General features: G+C 45.7%; 1 protein-coding gene and 1 long non-coding RNA gene across 2 annotated transcripts in view; one reads left to right on the top strand and one right to left on the bottom strand.

Annotated features, from left to right (window-relative positions):
• DTNA (dystrobrevin alpha) overlaps nucleotides 1–1,557 on the bottom strand; it is a 210,664-nt gene extending 209,107 nt beyond the window's left edge. Inside the window, exon 1 of the mRNA XM_048939440.1 lies at nucleotides 1,443–1,557. The gene's annotated coding sequence lies outside the window, so the exon portion shown is untranslated. The remainder of the gene's footprint in view (nucleotides 1–1,442) is intronic.
• Nucleotides 1,558–2,284: 727 nt separating this feature from the next.
• LOC125690755 (uncharacterized) overlaps nucleotides 2,285–18,893 on the top strand; it is a 64,588-nt gene continuing 47,979 nt past the window's right edge. Inside the window, exon 1 of the long non-coding RNA XR_007375772.1 lies at nucleotides 2,285–2,465. This is a non-coding gene — a long non-coding RNA (uncharacterized LOC125690755). The remainder of the gene's footprint in view (nucleotides 2,466–18,893) is intronic.

Consider the following 18,893-nt stretch of genomic DNA (forward strand, 5'->3'; position numbering starts at 1 on the left):
ATCCTTCACCTTCCTCTAAACCTTAACAGACCACTATTCACTACCTTCCCATGACGTACTCTGTGGGGTTTTTTCCCTGGTTTTCCACTGTAGAACCAGCAGATTACCCCACCATACAGCAATCACAGCCACACACTTCGCTTTCACCATTAAGGTCTGAGGGGCTTCCAAGAGAGAGCCGAGTCCACCAGGGTTGAAGTGGCATAGTTGAGGCACTGCTGCACATTCACAGCAGCACACTGAAGGCTGCCTGTGAAGACGATTACACTGATGGGAGGCACAACATGCATAAGTCACCCACCTGCTCTCATCACAGCACACAGGTGCCCAATTTTGTGCATTAGCTATTAACTTTGAATCGATATGAGAGCCTTCATGCACTAACAGTAGGGTAAAACCCAAACACGTGTCAGCAGCGTATCGCTTGTAGAAGAAATACGAAGACAAGCTGACAGCAACACGGCGCTGGCTTTTGTCTCACGCTCACTTACTCTTGGGCAGCCAGACGCCAGCACAACCCAACTACCCAGCACCCACTGCTCTCCAGTTGCCATCGTTCCATCAGCAGATAGGTGCCCAGCGGTGAGCACGCTCACTGGCAGTGGATATGTGAGAGAGGCTACACCGCACAGGGATAAAAGTAAGGAAAACAGCTCTGCAGCCACGGCAGGGTTAAAATACAGCCTCCAAGCCTTTATCCCCTCACTACTGTACGACTGCACCAGTACGGAAAGGGGAAGAGCAGAGGTGCAGCGTTTAGAAGTGAACAGAAAGTTACAGAACTTCCAACGTCAAGCTGTATTTAACGCCTAGAAATACTCAGCTTGTGGCACTACTTGAACACTTCTCCAGCTCTCCTTTCCACACCTCCGAGCCCACCGGCGCACTCCGCGGTTCATCACGCAACACGTACCCCCCTCCAACGCTTTAAATCTTACCTAAGCACTACCCCTACTCCTCCACCCGCCTGGGAACGGAGGCAGCGGATAAACGCGGGGCTCACCCGTCCCCTCAGCCACCAACACGACGTAACGCCTGGCGGCGGGAGCGCTGCCCGGGATGCCGCTCACCCAACTTCGCGGCGGGCGTTACGGGGCGCTCCCCCCGCCCACCCTCCTGCGGGGCCGCACGGCGGGCTGCGAGCCGGTGACACGGAGGACCCGCCCGCCGCCCGCACCGCGCGCAGGCACACGGATATGTCACACACATCCGTACGGCCGCACACACGCACCCGCGGCCGCTCAGCCCCGCTGTCCCCAACCCCGAGGGCGAGCGGACACTCGCGGCCCCGCACGCCCCCACCCACCGCGGCCGCCCCGCGCCCGGATCCCGGAGCCCCTCGCAAGGGAACCGGGCGCCGACAGCCGCACGCAGGTGAGCGGCAACAGGCGCCGCCCCGCTGCCCGCGCTCCGCCGGCCCGGAGGGGCGAGCCGCTCCGTACCTGTGAGGTAGCGCCGCTCGATAAGGTCACGGCGCGCCGCCGGCACGCGGCGCCGGGCGGGAGGGATGCCGAGAGCAGGAGCTCCGCCGCCGCCGCCGCGCACGGCGCCGGAGCGGGGCGGCCGCGCCGCGCAGAGGCAGAGGCGGCCGCTGCCGCTGCAGCTCCTGGCACATGCTGCAGGTGTCAGCGCAGGAGCTGCCCCGCCGCCCGCCCGCCGCGCCCGCCCCCTCGCTGCGCATGCGCGCCAGTCCTACCGCGCCGGCGCGGAGCCTCTGCGCCGGCGCCTTGCCGAGTACGAAGCCGTCGCGACGCCGCTGCCCGGCTGCGGAGCCCCCCCTCGGGGCCGCGCGCCCGCCAGCACCGGGGGGCGGGGGGATGACGTCGTGGGTGTGGGGCAGGGGCGCGGCGGCTGGCGGCGGTCCGGGGAACGCGGCCCCGCGTCCCGCGGTCGGAGCCGTGCGGGTGGCGGGGGTCGGGAGCAGCCCGCCGACCGTCCCGGGGCGGCGGCCAGGCCAGGGGAGCGGCGGCGGGGCCGAGCGGGAGGGATGACGTCACCCTTTATCCCGGCGAGGGGCGGAGGGGGCGGGGCCGGGCGGAGCGCTCCCTCCGCGGGATCTGAGGGCGGGGGGCACCGCGTTGACGGCAGCGGGCTCGGAGCCGCCGGGGGCTGCTGCTCCGCGGGCTGCGCTGCCGCCCTGAGCTCCGCCACCGTGGGTCCGCTGCAGGATGCGGAGGGAGCTCGCACCTCTGCGCCACGCAGTGCAGCACAGCGGCACGTTGAGCCGAGGAGATGCACCTATTAACCCAAAGTCAGAACCTTTCCGCTGCGTTTCGTTCCTGCGGATGTCAGCGGCTCTGTGCATGCTCAGCCTTACCGTGGCTCTCCTCAAGAGCAGTAGGTATCCTTGCGAGCAGCCCCCTGGACACATGGGGCAGCCGGCTTCCAAAGCCTCCGCTGTTACTGCGCGCTTACCTCCCTGGTGCAGAAGGTCTGTGACCGACCCGTCCCCTCCTTCTGCTCAGGTATGCCGTGGGGGTGAGCTGTGTTGGCCAAGCACACACTCAGCTGTGCAAGGGGGGGCAAATGCAACACCATTCACTGAAGCAGTCTTGCATCTCCATTCACTGTCACACCTAGCAATAAGAGATGCCTGTCTGCATTAGGAGTGCATTGGAGAGTATTTAAAACAATATTTGTTCTCATTGGGAGCAGCCCTGTGAAAAAGGACTTAGGGGTGCTGGTGCATGAAAAGTCAGACATATGAGCCAGCAGTGGCTCTTACAGCCCAGAAGGCAAAGTGTGAAGTGTGTCCTGGGCTGCACCAAAAGAGGGGTGACAGCAGGGAGAGGGAGGGGATTGACCCAACTACTGTGCCCTTGTGAGGTCCCATCTGGAGTACTGCATCCAGGCCTGGGGCTCCCAGTGCAGGAGAGACGTGGAACTGTTGGAGCATGTCTAGACAAGGGCCATACAAATGATCCAAGGGATGGAACAACCCTCTATGGGAATAGGCTGAGAGAGCTGAGGCTGTTCAGCCTGGAGAAGATAAGGCTCTGGAGAGACCTCATTGAAGCCTTCCAGTACTTGAAGGGTGCGTATAAGCAGGAGGGGAACTGACTGCTTACAGAACCTGATAGCGATAGGACGAAGGGGAATGGCTTTAAAATAAAAGATGGGAGATCTAGGTTAGATGTTAGGCAGAAACGCATCGCTCAGAGTGCTGTGAGGCACTGGCACAGCTGCCATCCTTGGATGCCCCATCTGCTAGGCCAGGGTGGATGGGGCAGCCTGCTCTTGTGGATGGCAGCCCTGTTCAAGGCAGGGGCTTGGGACTGGATGGGCTTTTAAGCTCCCTTCCAGCCTACACCATTCTGTGATTCTACCTGCATTTGTAAGGTTATTTTTTCTATTCAGCTTTCATGGATATTTCCAACTGCTTATGAAAACAATGAAGAGTTTTCTGTAGCTACAGCATTTATCTTGAGCATGCATTCAGGTGTGCCATCTTGCCCACCACACAGGTTCAGGAGGGCTGCAGGTTTCAGGGTGTGTTACATTAATACTGTGTTGGAATTGCTGCTTGACCAATTTGAAAACAATATGAAGAGAAGCCAATTCTGACCAGAGATAAACAAGAAAGTGAGAAGAGGGGAAGATCTGGTCATTCTGGAGGCTGAAATGTGTGGTGTTAGGTAGTTAGGGCATTAAACTATCCACATACATGTAGAAATTTAAGAATCTGGTAATCCACATATGAATGCAGGAGAATGGTGTTGCCCAGGCAAGGCCGGATTCGTGCACCGGGATGCCGTGTTCCACTAGTTTGCAATTACTGGCCTCTTCTTGCTGCTGGAGCAGTGGGAAAGAGAGGTGATAACAGGATGAGAATGTGATGCAGGAACATTGGGTAATGCAGACCATTGTCTGCTGGTGCCCTCTGGCTTGGTAAAATGCAGTGTGGGAGGGTTGGAGTGCACAAGTGACAAAACAACTGGAGTACAGTGCAACATTGTGGAGGACAGAGAGGTTGAAATGGGAGCTTGAAATCAGGTTTGGTAGGGGATGGAGGGGCAGAAGGGAGCTCTCTGTGTCTGCAGACCATACCAGCTACAGAAGTTGATTGTTGCTGCCAGAGTACAATAACAAAATGCAGGGGAAAGGTAGTGTCACAAGTGAGCCTGCAACAAGAGTTGCTGTCACTGTAATGCCAAGGTGAGCAGAGATTGCATGTAAGCTGGGAGGTTTAAATGACAGTAGCCTTACTGAAAGGGAAAAGCGATGCATAAAGGAGATGGGACCACAGAAGAAACTGTCTTTAGAATTCTGTTTCCAGCTCACAAGATGACAAGGCCTGATGCTCACTAAGGATCTAGTGAAGAGGTTAGCAGGGCTGAGAATGTTCTTAGCCCTCCAGGCTGCTCAGTGGAGGGCTATCATTTACATTTTTGCTTTGCTCCATTTCTTGAAACTATGGGCTACATTAATTGCCAACAGAACACAAAACTATTTGAACTTCAATTAGAGGCAATTTCACCATAATAAACCATGATCTTTCATTCTCCAGAACAAGACTACCAAGGCCTAAATGCTTAAGGGACTGCCCACTGTATGGGCAAAAGATCTGGCTGTAATGGTCTTCACACAGTAGTCTTTCCAAAGGGGACTGAAATTAGTGTTAGCAGCAACTGTTCAACTGTAATCAAATTCCCCTAGAAAAGTGCTTTAGTTCCTGACAGAGTGCCTTAGGAACTGCATGTTTGGCTTCCAGGCTGCTCTAGATCTTGTTAGTAGTCATGGAAAGGGCTGAGCATAACCACCCAACTAAGCAGCCTGCCATAGCAGGGAGGTTATTTTGTGTGGGGAACTCCGAACATCAGTGGAGTTTTCCTTAAGCATCTGTTTTGCAACATGTTGTGGTTTAACCCAGCAGGCAGCTAAGCACCAAGCAGTTGTTCGCTCACTCTCCCCCTCCCCCGATAAGATGAGGGGAGAAAACTGGCAAAAAAAAACAAGAAAGTGGAACTCATGGGTTGAGATAAAAACTACTTGCTAAGTCAGAAAAGGAAGAGAAAAAAAATAGTAATGATAATTATAGATCTATACATATATACAAAGCGAGTGATGCACAGCGTAATTGCTCACCACCCGCTGACTGATGCCCAGCCAGCCTCCAAGCAGGAGCTACCTCCCAGCCAATTCCCCACTGTTTATCAAGGTTTGGGTTTGTTTGTTTTTTTTGTTTTCCCACTTGTTGTCAAATGGTATGGAATATCCCTTTGGCCAGGACAGGTCAGCTGTCCTGCTTCTATGCCCTCCCAGCTCCTTGTGCCCATCCCCAGCCCCTTACTGGAAGGACAGCACAAGAAGCTGAAAAACTGAAATGTCCTTGGCTCTGTGCAGCACTGCTCAGCAATAGCTGTAACATTGGTGCGTTATCAGCACTGTTTTTCTCCAAAAGCCAAAACATAGCATCACACCAGGCATGATTAAGAAAGCGTCAGCTCTGTCCCAAATGAAACCAAGACACAGAAATATTGTTTTTATTGGGTTTGCTTGAATTAGATGAAAACTGAATACCAACAGTGGAAACTGCTAGTAAGGGAAAATCCTGCTTTTGGGTAGGCACATTGAGAGCTGCCTGTAAGATAATTTTCAGGCATCCTTCCCTTGCAGGAGGAGTGTTGGCTTGTGTCTGTCAGAGCAGGCATCTTTCTGCAATCAAGCACCTGAAAACTCTTGTCCTTTCATTAATTCACACACCTACAAAGGAACACATTCTGTTTGTTGATGCTCTATATATGCCCTGCGGAGCAGTTCCTCTGGAAGCTGCCTCTTCATGCCTCTTTCCTTGGAAGCATTTGGATTTTCTCAGAAAATGGGAACACTCTGAGGTTTGTTAGCTTCACCTAGGCTTGTCATTAACACTAGTGGAGTGCAAACATTAACCAAATTAAAGGTTTACTTCAGCTTGGCATAAGGGCAAGCTCCTAATTACAAGACTGGAAAATGAAAATGACCAGGAGTCATTTAAACTTGAAATGTAATTCTAGGGCAAACTTAACAACAGGTTCTTCCTTTGCTGCCTATTATCCTTCACATTGAGTTTTTAAGATGTGTTTCATCCATAAAAATCATCAGTCTAATTTGTACATGCAATGCGTAGCTTGTCTAGTTCCTTCCAGCAGGAAGGAAGTGCCTCAGGTGTGGCCAGCTGGGGTTCTGTTTGAAGCTCCTTCCTGACTCTGCTTTCTTTCATGCTTTCCAAACAAGCTGTCCTGAGACACCTCCTCTTCCCAGGCAGCAATTCATGAAGCAATTCACAAACCTTTTACTGGCTCGCCTTAATAACATGCAAAGCTATGAGCTCTAGCCATTGTCTCAAGTTTTCCATGCATAGCTGATGTGCTCTGGAGTAACACAAATGTGCTTCAGCAACAAAGACGACAGACTTGATAGCGGCACTTTTTGACCAAGCAGCCGTCCCACCATTTGGTATCAGCTTATGGGGTTCCCAATTTGACATCATCTCATTGCAGAAGAATGAGAGGAGATCACACCTCCCACATCTAAGAAAGCATGAGGAGGGAGGGAATCACGCTAGGCTGTGCTGATCTTAATGTTACAGTTGACAAATCTAATCTTTCCCTTGTTCATTTACCAGTGCCAGCCAGGCATCGTTTTGTATGATTAAGTGCCTGTGAAATCAAATAATGAACTGAATTTGTTCCATTTGGATACATTATCCAAACTGGACTTTTGGGTACATCATCATTACTGTGATCTCTAACTTGTCAGAGATGCCACAACACAGATAATAACAGTAAAAATACTGACACCGCATGCTGGTGGTTTACTTGACTCATTACAGAGAATAAAGAATATCACTGAAATAAATGTAGTGCTTAGCACGGAGATGTCATAGAAATAAATAGAATTTGTGCTGCGTAGAAAGAAAAAAAATTGTGGATAATGTGCTTGCAGGGAACTACAAACCATTTGAATGCTGTGTTTTTTTGCATTTTTTTCACTAAATGCTTTATTCTCTCCTTAGAAGAAGGAAATGCTGTTGGCTTGGAACACCATAGCACTGGTAGTACCAGATTGGGCTTTCTTAATGATCTGGAAGTTAGAATCATGATTAAGTCTGTTTATATATCGGTAGCTTTGTGGTAGCTGCATGAGTTCCATTCAGAATACGATGGCACGCTGTACTGGAAATGCACTGCAACAGGCATGTATTTGCTTGCAAAATGGGGGGACTATCCGTATCTAACGCTTCCAAAACGCCTTCTGGGAGTGCAGCTTATTCTATTCCAGGAGGAGTTTGAAGCCGTTTTGGTAGCGGGTGTTAGCAGATGGTCCCCGAAAATGGTGGGACGTCTGCTCAGCCAGGCTCCTGCAGGCTCCCAGCCTCATGATGCGGCCTGGCTCCGCTGCCACAGGAGGTAACAGGCTGAAGGGAACCCAGGGGAAGCACCACTGAGAGAGGGAGGGAGGCAGACAAACGCTATGGCGGGGGCTGTGAGGAAGCAGAGGGATTTTCTCCAAACCGCATCCTTTTAAGCAATCAGATTTCAATTTGTCTGAGAGGATGATGCTGTAAAGGTCGTCAGTCACAATAGTAGAAAATTTAATTCTCTTTTAGTTTGTATCTTCAGTAAATAGCACAGCAGTGTCAGTCATCTTGTGAAAGAGTGAAAACATTGTGCCGTGCAATTATCATCAGCCTATATGTGCAATTTTATGATTGTTATTTGCATTAATGTACTGCACTGTTGTTCTCTACATCTTGCAAACGTGAAAGCTTGAAAGTGTTAGGAAGCTGGGCATGGTGATGACACTTTGTAACAATGTAGGGCTTTAATTTCATTAGTGTATTGCTGCTGTCTGTGCCAAGCAGATGAGTGGTATCCCTCCTAAAATGGAAAGTGAAGTTAGGTGTATATCAAGACCTCTGTACATATTGAAGGAAGTCAGCAGCTTATCCATGAAGACACAATGAGGCTGTGACGAGGATGCTGGATTCAGCAGCCAGGATTTCCATCCTAACTCACCACCCCAAGTGTTGCTGTGGATGTAGTCCTCACCTTTCTGTATTCTTCTGTCAGACTTTTGAAATCTGCCGAGGAAAAATGGTAGATATCTTTACTGGGATTAGATGTATCCATAACCACCATTTAAATTAATTGCATGGAAAGTTTTTTATAGGAGCACACAGCAGTGGCAAGCACTTCTAACACGGACACGTGCAGGATGTGAATATGAAACCACGCTGCCTTGGGAGGGTGGCATGTCCATGAACTAACCCACTACTGGCTCTTCAGGAGCCAGAACCACTTTGCCAGCTGTGCGCACACAAGGCTGCGTGACAGAGAGCTGGCTGTGACTGCATTGCCTTCTTTGTGTCCTTGTGACTGCAGAGAGTGCCACAGAAATGCCCTGCTGCATCTCCAGGTTCACCTTGCAAAATAAATGACAGGAATCACACAAAAGCAACTGCACAGAAAGGGATAGAGGGACAAAGGACGCCTGAATAGGAAGGACTCAGAAAGGCTAAGGCACAAAATGAGTCACTAGGGACAAACTGTAATGACAGCTTTGAAAGGATGTTAGAAGCAGGGGGAGGCAGAAGGAAAGTCTACAGCTGAGTGAGGGATGAGAAGAAAAGCAGGTGACACCAAGATTGAAGTACTTACTCTGGCTTTTAGTCACAAACAAGGTGCTGGTACCCAGCAACTTAGCAAGCTTCATTTTAAGAGAGGTACAGACAAGCTAAAAATCATGTAAAAGAATACAGTTTAAAATGCCAGGAGGTGTAGATACATTGAAATCAGCCAGGCCTGCTGAGCTTTATGCTGACAAATGTGGAGTGCTAGAGCAGCCTTCGCAGCACTAACTATAATCTTTGACAGCTGCTAGCAGCAAAGTCCCAGTGGATAAGTACAGTACCTGTCATTAGAAGGGAGAAAATGAAGAAAGCAGGAACTCAGTTCTACGGAGATATTCAAGACCCATCTGGATGCCTACCTGTGTGACCCATTGTAGGAAACCTCCTTTAGCAGGGAGTTTGGACTTGATGATCTCTTGAGGTCTTTTCCAAGCCCTAGAATTCTGTGATTTTGTGGCTTTTGGAGGAGTCAGGCTGGGAGTGTTGCTGAGAAGCATTTTAAGACAAACAGATACAGTTTGTCCCCAAACACACAAAATAGAGTCAGGCAACAAAGACTTTTGAAGAACATCGTGTCAAACTGATCTAACCACCTTTTTAGGACAAACTTCCCAGCACCTATTGCTGCTGGTGATGTGACCTCTCTGGGAAGAACACGGGAGTTGCCTTGCTTTCCCCACATGCTATGGAAACATGGTGCCCAGAAAACACTTAATGCCTGCAAAACTCTGTTCTTGTTGCTGCTGGATTAGCAGGGCAAGCACTACAAAATACATATGACTGAGACTTGCAGATGAACATCATTTGCTGTATGCATAGGTACAGCAAATGCCTGGCAGTTGGCTACAAGCTACATGAGCTAACTTGGAGGATATAGTCCATGAGATGTGTACATTGGACAACCCTCGATTATCTGGGATGTGGTAAGCATGAATTATAAGCAAGAGCTTTTAAAAACTTTTGATGTGGTCCCATGTAATGTTCTGATGTTCTGAGCTGAGCTGGAACAAAAATAAGATCACTGCAGCCAGGCAGGTGCACAAGTGGTTGAAATACCGCTTGTCCAGAGTAATTACCAATAATTCACTGTCAGACCAGGAGAACGTTGTAAGTGAGGTCCCGCAAGGGTCTGTCTGGGGTCAGCGTTACTCAGTGCTTTCAATAATGACTTGGATGAGTGTAACAGTTTGAATAAAGAGTAAAATTTGTGGATGACATCAAGACAGGAAGGTTTGTGAGCACTTTGGTGAACGAGATTAGAATTTTAAATAATCTTGCTGCGCTGGTGAAATGCTGAGAAATCAATAAGATCAAGTTCAATAAAGAATACAAAGAACTCCTCCTGGGGGGCAGAAGTCAAATGAGAAGTGGATAATAGCTGGTGGGGCAGCAGTCCTGCCGGCAAGGCTGTGGTCTTACTGCTGTTTACAGATGCTGCTGAAAAAACATTTCTCCCACAATGACTTTACTGCCCCATGAACTAAACAAATGTAGTTCTGGTGACTATAAATGTAATTTTTCTGGTCTACTCAGCACTAATAACTAGGATTGTGTGTCCAGAATGGAGCACCGTAAGAAAAAAATAAGCAAGAAAACAGGACAATAGCAATAGGTGTGACAAGATTTAATAAATCTCAGGGGGGAGGAGGAGAGGGAGAGAGTTTATTTAATTTAGACAAAAGGAAATTGAATGATGACCAGCATAAAAGACTTGCAAAGAAAATAAAGACTTCTCCATGCTGACAACAAATTAGATGAGAAGTGACTTGCAGCAAGAGATATGTGTTAGACAAACCATTTCTCAGCATTTGAAGAGGTTTCTTAAAGAATTCCCATCATCAAAGTTTTGGAACAGGACAGACAAACTTCTTTCAGGAATATGCTAGACAGATCTGATTCTTTCTCAAAGGAGATCTGAGCCATATGTTTCCTCTAACCTTATGTGTCTGTGATTTTGTCTAACAGCTTAAATCACAGGGGATAACATAATTCTTAGCAATCCAATTCTGCAAGTCAGTGTTCAAGTGTGTAGTCAATACTAGCCAATTAATTCAGAGCTCTGGCAAGATAGTGGTGTGCAGAGCTGAAAAGCTAATGTGTCATAATATTTTACTGTGGTACAATTTCTTCTACTGGACTCCAGTCCTAAATAACCTCACAAATGTCTTTGTAAAATTATGTTGCCTTTGCTCAGGAAAAAAACAGTGACTCAGATCTATATGAAGCTGAAGAACTGGACTTGTTTACATACTACTAATGTGCAGATTGCAGAAGTATCAACTCGGTAGTATATTTCATTGGCTTGTTTCTCTGGTATTTGTGGGTTGAGCCCATCTAAAACCCATTCTCAATTCAATTACACGTGCAAAAAGAAGTACCTTGAGCACTTACTTTTGTTCTTGTGCAGATCAACACCATGCACACCACAGGTGGGACTGGCTGTCCAGGCAGGCAGCTAGCTCCTGCCTCCATATTTCTGCTGGCTGTGGGATGCTGGCAGCTTGTAGCAGAGAGGATCTGGCCTGCGGTATCTCTAGAGCACTATTCTGCAGCTCTGATAATGGCAGCATGAAAGTACACAACTTATTTTTGCCATTTATTCCTTGTATGAGCATTTTTCCTCCTTCTCGGGATCCCTGGTTTTAGTGTAGAACTGCTGGAAGATCGACATGCAGAAAAATGCTCTATTCGTTTACTGGTTTTCTTGTTTTTCTCCTGTCCCAGCTATTTGTTTTTGTAGACCACGTGATTGTAGCAAGAGATCAGATATGCACAGATTTGAGATTTCCAGTTGGTTATGCAGGATATTAAATAAGATATAGGGTTAGGGAAATGGAACATGGAAAAACATATGGTGGATGTTGAGGAATTCACAGATTTAGAATGAAGGAAGTGCCAGTGGTTGATAGCTTATTTTAACCTGGTTTGATTCCTTAGTACTATAGCAAATAAGGTTAGGTCAGGAGTAGGAAAAAAAAAAGTGAAAGAGCCCAATTTGTGAATATTCAGTGGTCTACAGGGTTAGGCTGAAGGCTGAGGACAAAAGGAGACACAGTTTCATACTACATTTTAGCCATATTTCTCTGAATAATCTTCCCAGAAATGGGTTTAGGAAGACAGTTGTGGGAACACTAAGAGAAAATTGAAAGGCTCCTGGTTATGAGTGAAGCACGCAGAGAGAGACAACGAAGTCTGATGCTAAAAGAAACAAATGGCCATTTGCCTATTTCACTTCCAGTTTTATCAACTGCTTCTTAAAGAAAGGAAGGATGAAAATTCAACCTAGAATAGGAGCAAGGGGATAAGCAGATCCCAGCCTGTTGCTGAGGACCCAAACCATTTGGGGCTGTGATTCTACTCTTTCTCTCTGTTCTTATCCTAAACCTACGTTTTTTTCATGGCAGGTCCTAAAGTACCATCAGCAAATAATGCCAAGAGAAAACCCTTAGGAAGTAGCAGTAGTAGGGAGTAAAGCATATACACATGAACAGTTTTCCACTAGTCTATTCATATTTCTGAGATGATTAAAAAATATGTTTAATTTCAGCCCTCAGGTGCTCACAGAATATTAAATTAGAACCATAATTATTCTGTGTGTTGCTTATGGTGGAGACAAGTGAAAAGAGAACATCATTTAGGCGTAAGGAAGCTAATAGTTAAGAGCAAACTGTGTTGGCAGCCTTTCAGCTGAATTAAGATTCATTTTCCTGAACAGTTTTGAGACAGAGTTTGGATAAAATAGGTGAAGCTGTGATCTACAGGGAATACTGCTTCTGCATGGAAAAGTCACTGTGGACACAACACTGTGAGTTAAATCTTCAAACACTGAAATAATTATGTGTTCCCAACTTCAAGACAGACTGGCTTTCTAAACCGTCAGTTGCAACAAGACCGATGATGAGGTCTTCAGCAGTGTCATGATATCTGGTGTGCCAGGCAGAGAAAATGTTACTGAAGAGATACCTGCTGTTACCAGTCTCAGTATGATATGAAAGCAGGACCTGGTTTTCTAGGCAATATTTAAATCTATAAAGCAACCCCTGGCATTTTCACACTGAGTCACTCTTTGGCCCCAGGATCTCACAGAGGCACAGTGCTTGAGGTGCCAGAGCTGTGGCACCCGGTTTTGGTTCTACTAAGAGCATTATCACACTTGGCAGTGACCTTAGCTTATTTCTGCACTCCTGTATTATTCACACACCCATGGTGGGCCCAGTGGCAGTCAGGGAGCACACACACCTTGTGTTTCACAGCAGAAGTGAGGGCAGCGCTGACCTTGGAGAGCCCCTCAAGAGTCAGCTGAACTGCTCTGAAGGGGGGACAGTACATGCAACAGGGCAAGATTTTGCAGTTTATCAGGTTAATAGTAAAGCATATGGGTTTTGAAGAACTGGAAATGAAATAGTCTTAAGTTGTGGTTTCAAGAGAAATCATGTGAGGCTTTAGACACCTAGCAATGGGGAATTCAAATGCTGCAGCGTGTTGATGGCAGGCTCTGAAGTGGGACACTCACCTGACTGCTTCAGATTTGTTCGAGACATGCTGAAGGGTTAACTTTGTGCAGACTGCATGTCAGATCAGGTATTTACTGTCCTTGTAGTGCTGGTATTGGATGAGGAATAACTTAAAGAGGCAGCATAAAGCACCGTCAATGTGAATCATGTTCTGGATGTTGCAGCTAACTGGACAGAAATGTAATTTCCTCCCTGATCCCGATCAGTTTTCTTTTCCCAAGTGTTGTAGAAATCCAATATTAATAACATGGAACCAGAGCCCTAAAGACAGTGAACAGATTGAGTAAGTGTAACAAATGAATATATAACAACCCACCAGAAATCACAACAGAATATGGACACAGCAGTATTGATACTCTGATGTGGTAAAATAAGGCTGCAACTGTTTGTGTCAGCTTATCAGTTAACACAATTGATATAAATGATTTTGTCTTAGTTTAACCTTTTCTCAATTACCACTTCTAGCACCCCGGGGATAATTGTATTTCAAGAAAACAAATAAACCTCTCAAACCTTTGACAAAGCACAATCTCTTTTGAAAAGATGGTCTTTTTCAAAAGAAATCATAGCTGTAAACATGAGGTGGTGGTGGCTCATAACTTTCTTACAAAAAGCCTTTTAAAATTGACTGACAGATTCAGCCCCACCTCAATCAATTATATGGAAGCAAATGGGCTGCAAAGAAAACCTACTTAAGAAGTCACCCGGCAGGAGTTTTGGTTACTACCTAATGTGACTTACAAATTGGGTAATAAGAAAAGTAAAGAAATAACAGGCTTTACTAACATTAGGCTAAGCTAGTATTAGTCCAATTCTTATTAGAATCATATTAACACAAAGACAAAACTTTAGCACTGTTTGTTTGAGTACATTGAGCTATGTGGGAACATAGACTTCAGAACATTAAGACATGTTGGCCTGTGATCTCTCTATAATAAATGTAACTAATGGAGTCTTCAGCAAACTAGCAGAAATCAGGTACTTTTCAAAGTGTCAGAACTCAAATAGACTAACAAAACTGATTTAAAGGCTGATCTGATTGAAATGAACACTGACTCTTGAGTACAGGCATATTTCATTTAGCACGCATACAAGGCATAACCTTCCTCACCCCCTCCAGCACTTTTTAAATTGAATAAATACTACTGAGTTAAATCATGAATAACCAAGAGCAACTAACTTGGCAGGAAAGGCAGACCTCACAGAAAGCTGTGAGAATCTTCTTGCACACACAGTTTTCCAGAGATTTGTTCATGCGTTGATGTCATTTTGGTCATGTTTTCTTGTTCGTAAATACCTTTACACTGAAATAAAGAGAGTGCCCTACTGCTGCATCTGTCAGAGGCCATGGAATCTACAGGCTGGACTGTGCCACATTATTTGCAAATGACTCCTCACCAAGATAGCACTGCTGTGCTATCCCCAGAGCCACCAGTGCAAAGGTACCTGCCTGCGGCACGCTTGGCACTCAGCTATGCTAACAACGGGGATTTCTCATCAAAGAGCATAGAGAAGTGCTCCTGCCTTCAGCACTGGCTGGTGCCAGGGGATGGCTATATGCACAAGTGGCGAAGATGGGGCTAGATGAGTGCAGCTCTTGGTGCTCTCAGACTACAGGTACTGATGCCATGTACACTCTGCAGATACACTCTTAAATTACTCGTGTCCTTATTCTTCAGCTCTCTCAGTCTTCCCGTCACCTACAACTTTAAACTGTAAGTGCAGCGAGCAACTGGCAAAAGTTGTTTGTGTTTGCACCACAGTCCCCTGTTTGATTGAACACTTTTAAACTTTTTCACATGCAGTAAACTAGTAGCTTTTATACTGCTCTGTGGATCCAAGGCAGCAAAATTAAGCCTACCATTAAACTTGGGGTTTTAGCGCTTTCAGTTACAGACAGCAGTAACTGTGTGTTTGCTGCATCAACTTTATTGGTGTGAATATATATGTCTGTGTAACCCAAGAGACATGGACACAACACTACGTAGGTAAATAACATTAGCAAAATATTTGGGCTCAACATATTTCAAATTGTGTCAGCAGGGATACAGATTACTGCTTAGATTCCACAGATTCTTCCCCCATGTGTCCTGCTTTCCCATCCAAAGCCTCCTTGGGCAGTTCTGGAAATGCTTTTGAATACCCTGGAGTGGCTAATCCCACTACCTGTTGACTATCCCAGCAAAGATTTTAGCAAAGATGTGCCATTTTAATCAATAACAAAATGTAATTACCAACCATGAGTCCTACTGACATATGAGGAGAAAAAGCAAGACCATTAATCACTTTACCCTCACAGAAGAGTATTTGGAAACTCCCTTGAAGTATTTAATGGTTGCTTAGCAGCTTGTCCCTTTTTTTTTTCACATGGTAGTATCTCTATCTTTGAAGACTTCTCCAGCTTTGCCATCCTGGGTAAAAATCTCCGCCTCATGACTTCCTAAATTCCAGGTTTAGTACAGGAATAGACCTTGTCTTTGTATAGTTCTGGCAACTTCTGAGGGGAAATCATTTCCAGGGGGGTCTCTAGTAGCAACCTGCAGTATTTTATTAACTGTAGAATGATAATGAAAGCAATTAGATAGCTTTAAGCTTCATGGGAAACTATATGTAGAATTTTTTGAAAAACACAGATGCTTAATTTTACACTCAGAACTTCTCTACATGAGAGAATATCCACAGACGTGATAGTTTTCCATTTGCTTGCTTCATGTTATCTGCTCTGGCATAGGTAGAGATAACGAAGCAATTGGCTTTTATCTTGCTGTAAGTCATTATTTCATCATGGTGGTGATTTCTTTCACAGTATTCCCTCAGTGCTGCAAACTAAAATTTCATGCTCCTTGGGGGCAATGTGGGGCCTAGTGCATCTTGGGATTGTTCCATTGGAACTAGAAGCATATCTTGTTGATAGCCACTGTAAATCTGCATTTTCTGTATCCTCCTACATAAGTGTAAAAATGCTGTCATTTGTCTTCTGTCACAAGAGTTCATTGCCATCTGCCCGTGAATTTATGGCTCAGGATGAATTAGTGATACATCTGGATGGAAACAGGATGTATTCCTGCTAGGCACCTTGTTCCTGAGCAGTCAGAAAGTGACTCTTCATCTCTTTTTAAAATTTTCTTTTCTTCTGAGCTTCAGAGTATCCTTAACCTGGGGAACTACTGACCTGTCAGCCTCACCTCTGTGCCTGGGAAGATCATGGAACAGATCCTCCTGGAAGAGATGTTACAGGTCCTGAGGGACGAGCAGGTGATGAGACAGCCAGCATGGCTTCACTAAGGGCAGATTGTGCCTGACCAATCTAGGGGCCTCATATGGTGAGTGACAGCACAGCAGACAAGGGAATGGCAAATGTTGTTGTCTGCTTTGCACATATACTTTATATTATTTTCTCTATTTTCTCATCAATTAAAAAAAGACAATAAAAAGCCTTCATAGCCAGCTTTACTCTCTGAGCAGCTGTGTAATCCGTAAACTTCTCAATCTCACTCTCTACCATTTTGATACATAACTTAAATATCTGGTAGAGTACAAGCCTAGCGTTTATCTCTGTGGTAATACGTGGGAACCAGCCACTGCTACAAAATGTTGCTGTTTATTCCTGTCTTTTCTTTCCTACCTTTTAACTGGGGGTCTGTTTATTAGTACACCTTCTCTCTTCTCAAGAGCCTTTAAGAATCTCGTTGAAACTTTGGCCAAGTATACTATATCAAATAAATCACCTCTGCTCACATGCTCATTGACTTTTAGAAAGAACTCTAATCAACTGCTATCTCATAAGTTCACTTTACGAGAATCACCTCAGCCTTTTCCCAGGGCATCGTACTGTCTCTTAACTATACTCATTATCTTGGTTTCTACTGGTCAGCTTTATACAAACAGATGTGGAGATTGGTTGGAGTGGATTTTGCAGCAGAATTGGAATGACCAGTGATGGCTGAGTTACTTGAGGCTGTCAAAGGATATAGTCCTGAAAATAAGCATTTGGAAAACTCATAAGCAACCAGTCTTCTTGTTTCTGATTAACTGTCAGGAGATTGACCCTGAATGAACTACTGTGGCTGTGTAGCATGCTGCTATGAAGAGGTATCCTCTCTAACAACCACAAGGGTTGCTATCCACAGAAATTTGGAAGCAACTACAAAAATGGTGTTCCCTGCTTCTAGCATGCACCTTTTGTCTCCATACCAACCCAGTGAGTTTAGAAAAGAAAGACTGTTCTGTTTCTCTGCTGAATCTTACAGTCTGCTATGTTGATTAATAATAACATGAGTCTGCTTGGGAAAGACTGTGAGTGAATATTCATAAACTGTTATCCGTTTTCCCTAGTGAAAACTGAAAAAAAAAAGAAGTAGTTTTCCAATGTGGTTAGTAGTATGAACATAAATGCTATTAGCTTTTCTCTTCTATCCTCTTACAGTCATGGTTAAGGAAGCCTTTCACTGGGCAGGAGAAAAATCACTCCTATTTCATCATTGTTTATGCATTTCCAGTGTGACAGTGGGTTTTCTCTATAGGAAGTGGAACAGTAGGCAGAGAGCCTGAGCTATACAAGCAGTATATGCTTTGAATTATAATAGAGCACTGTGCCTTGCATAAGGCTGAGACTAAAGGTTAGAGCTTGGGGTCTCTGGACAGAGATTCAAGGATTTCGAGACAGGTCGAACAGCCTGGGGAATGTCCTCCTGAGCATGAGCTGCCAGCAGTACATAATCTGAGATGCTTGGAGCACTGGCTCCAAGGAGTGAAAATACTGTTTTTCAAACACAACTTGGATTTTTTTTTTTTTTTCTGAAATGGAGTAGTACATGTCAGTCCTAATGTGTGGGAGAGCTCAGTGTGCTGCATCAGAGGGACCATTTTGCAGCCTGCCTGGGCTTCCATGGATGTTGATCCTTGTTTGCCTGTAGCACAGAAAGGATAGTCTAGGTGAGAGCCTTTGCCTATAGGTCCAGAAAGGTTTTCTGTGCAGTGCCTGCATTCTCAGTGCGTTCTCAGTGTGAATGCTTCAGCTTTTAGAATTAGCAGTTTCATTACATAGATTTGTCATGAATTTTAAAATCAGTGGATGAGAAAAAAATAAGATCCTTAATCAGTAAACAAGAAGTGGCTTTACTAAGTAAATAAGATAAGCCTCTGTTGTCCTTAATGTGAATCAAAATAAATATCACCAGAGGTGCATGCACAAATAATTTAGAGACCATTTTGAGCAAAGTGAAGAGGGAGATGAAGAGCAATATATTTTTGTAAATAAGGATGAGTTAAAGGTAATATTAGAGCTTTTTGTGGGAAGGTTTAGGGATCACCCATATATTGAGGGTCTCTATCAGACTCATAGGGTCTCTGTGCTGTGCCAGACCAAGTTGGCAGGGGAGCCAACTGCTGAATGCTTTTTCCTGGTAGGACAGGAGTAGGCACTGGCAGTGTCAGGGCTGGCAGAGCTGTGTGACATGAGATGCCAGAAGTAAGGGGAGGCAAAGAGCTGGCAGCCTTGGCAGATGGTTCTTTACAATACTAATAATGACCTATTGTGAATGCCCCTGAGCTGCCACATTGTCTCCATAGCCATATCAGTCGCCCTCTCTGTTACAGCCTGACTGTGCTTTGTTATCTTGAGGCTGCTTTCTGGCAGCTACCAGCTCACACTGAAACCCTTTTTCTATCTCTAGTACTTCTATAAAGCCTTTCTTCACTCTTACGCATTTACTTCCACTTGTCCTTCACTTTCTCTTGTCTGAAAAACACTCTGTGAGTCAGAAAGC

The sequence above is a fragment of the Lagopus muta genome, chromosome 3, assembly GCF_023343835.1.
Source record: "Lagopus muta isolate bLagMut1 chromosome 3, bLagMut1 primary, whole genome shotgun sequence".
Classification (NCBI taxonomy): Eukaryota; Metazoa; Chordata; class Aves; order Galliformes; family Phasianidae; genus Lagopus; species Lagopus muta.